Raw genomic sequence first — 6000 nt, 5'->3', positions numbered from 1 at the left:
TTTGTCTATTAATATTGTACACATACTTTAAGGACTAGTTCAAATGATTACCCTTTCAAGTAACCTGTTCTTCCATCCAGATGTGATCTCTTCCTCCTTGGAATTTCCCATGTGCTCTGTAACTCTCCTCTAGTACTTAGAGGGTTCAGCACTGCACCATAGTTATTTGTGGATATGCTTTATCCCAGTTATGTGGCTCTTAGTTCAGGTCTTCACAGAGTCTGATGCAGTATTTAACACATTGCATGTATTAAGTTTTCGTTAAAAGAGGAATAAATGTATGAATAAATAAGGAATTCCCCAGGTGCTCATTTCTAGAAAAACTATGCCTACTCCAAAATGCTCTTTGATATATGTATGCATATATTGTGGTCTTCAAAAAGAGGTGATGGGCTTCTTAGGGATCTAAGAAAAGAGAGTAATGATTTCAATTTACAGCATATTATTATGGATCAGACGCTTTATATAGGTTATCTCATTCAACCACTACAATTCTATTACTAAAGTAGTAGCTAATATTTATTGAGATCTTACTAAGTACTATGCCCTCTTCAAAGAATTAGATATATATTATATAATTTATAATCCACAACTATTTATGTGGTAGTAATAGTATCACCTCTGTTTTAATAGGTAAGGAAAACTTTGTACATGGTTGGTAGAAATGTAATTTCCAGCCACTGTGGAAAACAAGACGTAGATTCCTCAAAAAACTAAAACTAAAGGCCACGTGATTCAGCAATTCCACACCTGGGTATATATTCAAAGAAAATGAAAACACTAATCCAAAAGATACCTGCACCCCAATGTTCAGAGCAGCATTATTTCAATAGCCAAGATATGGATGCAACCGAAGTGTCTATCAACAGATGAACAAAGAAGGTGTGAGGTAGGTAGGTAGGTAGATAGATAGATAGATACAGCAGACAGACAGACAGATAGATAGATAGATACACACAGACACATACACAATGGAATACTACTTAGCCAAAAAAAGAATGAAATTTTGCCCTTTACAGCAACATGGATGGACCTGGAGGGTATCATGCTAAGTGAAATAAGTCATACAAAGAAAGACAACTGTTCTGTTATCACTTACATGTGGAATCTAAAAAATAAAACAAACTGGTGAATATAACAAAAAAGAAACAGACTCACAGATATGGAGAACAAACTAGTGATTACCAGTGGGGAGAGGGAAGGGGAAGAGGGAAGATAAGGGTGGAGGATTAAGAGGCAACTTTAACTACATATAAAATAAATAAGCTACAAGGATATATTGTATAGAACAGGGAATATAGACAATATTTTATAATAGCTATAAATGAGGTATAATCTTTAAAAACTATGAATCATTAAGTTGTACACCTGAAACATATAATATTTCAAATCAACTATTCTTTAATCAAAAAAAAAAAAAAAGAATACCACGAGCTCTCTTATATTATTCTGACAGCCCCCACAAGGTTTCTTATTTCTCACAAAGAAACTTGGCACAATTACCAGAAGTTGCCACCATGTAGAATTTTTACCTTATGGGATTATTAAAGCTGATGACATATTTGTGTTAAGAGAGACCAAAGATTCAGAGTTACAGAAATTTACAGATCTCAGTCATGAAATTCAGCAAATAAAATGTTAAGCCTCAGAGTAACTAGTGGTATGATCTGAACTGGGTCTGCCCACACCCCTCATCACATTCCAAAGGATACACGTACTGTGTCCTCAGAATTGCGGCCCAGGTCAAAGTGGGCCGGTCCTCCTCAAAACCATGCTGGAGCCCACCTCTCACTTAAAACGGGCAGCAAAGGGAAAGGGGGATTCAACAGAGGCTGTTCTATTACAGCTCCATTCACCACACTCCATCAGTGCAGAACACAGGCAAGGCTGCCGAGATCTAATATTCTCAATAAAGCTCAGCACTAGGCAAAGACCAGGGGAACTCATCTGTTGGGCATAATTCTGTAGGAGGCACTTAACATTATTACGTATTTGTATATTTATTTATACCCTCTTCCCAAAAGGAATATAAAATTGCTTATAAGAAAATACATCGGATAAGTGGGGACACTATACAATAGGAAATGAAGATAAAACCAGAAGCCGGGGGTGTACACAGTACACCAGTCCCCGTCCACCTGCCAGTAGTGGGCTGCAAACTCAGTTTGGAACTTTTCACCAGCCAAGAATGATCACTCTACATGATTGCCAGTGTCCAAAAGGCAAAAAAAGCAGATCTGTTGCTCTGAGACACAGAACAATTCCTGGTACTGAGACTCCAGGGAGATTTTTTTTTCCCTTATATGTTTGTAAAGAGTGAGGAGTTTTAGTATATTATAAAACAACCCAGAAAAAAAAACAGATATGGAAAATGAAATAGAGGTTATGTAACACACCCAGGATTCTTATTAGTTGTAAATAGGCTATGGAGTCAGGATGCAAACACCAGCAGCCTGACTCCATAGCCTAAGCCCTTACAGTGAACAATTATTATTATTATCCCTCTTTGTTGGAATGACAAAACTGAGGTTCCAAGGGTTTAAAAAATTTTCCCCAAACACATAGCTAATTAATAGTGAGGCTGGTTTCTGAAACTAGATTTATCTGATTATACAGCTTCATATCAACCCCTAACATCATCTATTTCCCTTACAAATGAACTTCCTCTCATGTCTAATAAACTTAAAAGTATTTTGAGTGGTAGAGCTTTGGGCCTCAATTCAGGAAGACAGGACGGAGCCTAAGTGAAATGATAATCTAAAATATTTATGGATATTATAGATATCTATAATATTATATGTTATATTATATATCTATATTATATATAGATAGATTTAGATACCTATAGACATCTAAAAGCCTAGGAAACAAATGCTGATTTTTCTCCCATCAAACATGTCATACCAAACTCTTGGGAAATGTTCCAGGGTCCTAAAGCATTAATTCCATCTCCAAATAAGGAATGCAATGTCGTGTGAATTACTTAATGCATAAATGAGTGGATTATATAAGTCCCTCTGACATCTTCCCAACCACTCAAGTCCACTAGCCGCGAGTGTTGTGGGAAGGAGGCATGGGGTAAAGACAGCAAAAAGAATGTAACTTGAGACTCAGAAGATTTCATCGTGCTAGTATAAACAGGACGATGTAAAGTGTGGTCCATGGATGGGTCTGGTCCCTAAACTGTTTGTTACTGTTCTGTGACAAGAAAAGTACAGACCAAAAAGTAAACGTTTAGAAACATTTACGATAATCTGGCTTGTCGTGAGCCCAAATCCAAGAGCTGCTGCTGACTAATTTTGAACAAAGTAACCCTGAACTGTTTGTTGCTTTATTAGAATAAAGATGGTCCTTTTGAAAGTAGAGGCAAGGATTAAAGAACTGACACTATTTGAAAGTTACAAACCCAGGAAAGTAAGGGCGAAGAGTAAGCAGAAGTGAGGCAAGGAGAGAAATGAAGCAAACCTATAGGAAGATGTGAAAGACAAAACCACAGCTCAGGGCAGCCCATAGCAGGGAGAGAACATGGTATTAATTGTATGGTTTCCCCCTACCCCGCATCTCATTTCTCATTGGTCAAGGTTCACGCCCCATGATATAACTATTCAGAACTCACGATGGTACCAGCTTGCCCTTGACAATCACTCAGGAAGCCTAAAGCAAGGTCTGAAAGTGTGACTTTTCATACAAATTTTAAAGTAGTGTGGCAACTTGGCCTGGATAGGATCAGCTTCTGGACATGAGAGCTTCCTGTGGCCTCCAGCCAGCTTGGAAAGAGCCCAGGAAAGGTGACAGCAGTATGATCCAGGAGGCTGGCAATGCCTTTGGAAAGAGGCAGTTAAGATCTTATGAGTTGCAGATTTGTGTCCATTAAAATGACCTCACAAATATCCCATGAAAATAAGAATAAACATAGAAAGCACCTCACACACAGTAAGTCTAGCTTGATGCAGAGACAGAAGGGATTTTGGAAACTATATCATTTGAGATGTTTTTAACTGTAGCAATGGAAAGCCCAACTCAAACTGACTTAAACACATTGAAAGGAATTTAGTAGATGATAACTAAAAATATCTAGAGAGAAGACCTACATTCTGGCATGGTTTTGTTGGGACTTCAGCTATGTTTCTGGACGATTCTCTTGTTTTGACTCCTTCATCCTTAGGTTGCTTTCCTGATGGTTGCAAAATGACAGCAGCAATTTTGATTCTCAAACACATGCCACACTGCTCAGAGCAATGTCGCAACATAGCTATTACAGGGTTATCTCAACACTGAACATAAATAGAGGGGTTGACGTTCAATATGACAAATTGTGTCATATATCCACCCCTGAACCAGAAACAGGGACTTCACTGGTAAGCTTAGGACAAGCAGGACACACCTCTAGAGGATGACTGTAACATAACAGAGGAGAGGTAGAATGGATGCTGGGGAGGCAATCACAGTGTCCACTAGTGAGGGCATCAAGTTTAACTCTTGTTTTGTATATAAAATGAATCTAAAAACCAAAGCCCAATGATTTTCTAAATTCACAGTTTGTCAATTCTAGGCTAAGAATCAAACCACAGTCTACTGTATATCTATCCCCTACATATTTCCAAAGAAGGAGGTGAACTGGGGAAGAAAAGATGTGATGTTAGAAGTATGTAAAAGTAGGCAACTATGTGGCGATAAACACGATGAGATTAGAGTAGTTTACCGAGGGAACCATCAGAAATGAAGACCCACAATCAGATTTTTGAACTCTCCAGGAAGCTGGAATAGGTCTGAGATGAATAAATAAAATAGAATAAATTAGGGGTAAATAGAAGCCAAATATATAACATTTACATTCGAGTTTAGAAAGGATCATTGAAGTAATCTATAAATAAAGCTACAGACCCCCCTAAAAAATGATCTCTCTCCTGAACTGAAGGTCACATATGATTGAATCAGATAGGTTGGAGACAAGATGGGAACCAGAGTGCAGAGGGGAACCGTCCACCTGACCAAACAGGGCAAGCCTTCATGTTCCCATTGTGTGTTGTGTTCTCCACTTACCATACTGCAATTTGTTGTTTTGTACCAGAGATCCGTTTCAATGCAATGGACTTAAGCTAAAGAGATAGGCATGGAGTATCAGCCCCAACCCATGCTTATGAGAAAAAGGAACCAGAAAGGGAATGCAACAGTGATTGATGGGTATGTCAGGTAGAGGGAGGTGGATGTGATTGTGAGAGAAGACAGAGCACAGGCTTCGTGAAGTTACTGGTAAACCAAGTTAAAATGTGGGATAGAAAAGAAAAGGCTTTGGAGTCAATTATCTACAGGATTTGAGTTTAGGAGAAATTGACAGGATAGTTAGAAAGATATTGACATTCTCCAAAAATTAGTAGAGTCATTAACAGTCCAATCATAGTTTAGATAGGTAGATAGATAGATGGATAATTAGATAAATGAGGGGATGATTTATCCTTTCCTTTTTATAGCAGGGAGTGAGATGAGATGGACAGAAGGGAATTCATACCAGGAAAACTCAAATCCAGATGATATGAAGAAGTAAAAATGCCCAGTAGTTGAAGAATTGGTGACCCAATCAATCAGAAGGCTTAGAATTAAAGCGCCTGATTCAATCTAGAACAACCGCAGACGGAGGAAGGCAGTCAGGTGTGTGTGACCGGAAAAGTGAGGACAGAAGTATGGGTAGGTTGTTGGGAAGATATTGCCAATGAAAAGTTCAGGCTGCTATTTGCTCAGGACAATACACCATCTGGAATATGGTGTAAGGATGGAGAGTATCTCCAACAACTCGGAGTAGGAATTAAGTCAACAAAAGGGTGAAACACGTGGAAACTGTTAAAATTATTAATTGTGGCCAATTCTTGAACCCCTCCTAAGCACATTGAGCATTCATCACATTATATCTGATCCCCATAACAGTCTCAAAAGGAAGGATGGTTTTGATTTTGTGAAGCTTTGTGAAAGTCAGTGGTTTATATCAATTGTATAGCAGTTTGA

The sequence above is a fragment of the Camelus ferus genome, chromosome 7 (genome assembly GCF_009834535.1).
Source record: "Camelus ferus isolate YT-003-E chromosome 7, BCGSAC_Cfer_1.0, whole genome shotgun sequence".
Taxonomy (NCBI): domain Eukaryota; kingdom Metazoa; phylum Chordata; class Mammalia; order Artiodactyla; family Camelidae; genus Camelus; species Camelus ferus.
Note: the sequence above shows the minus strand (reverse complement) of the source record.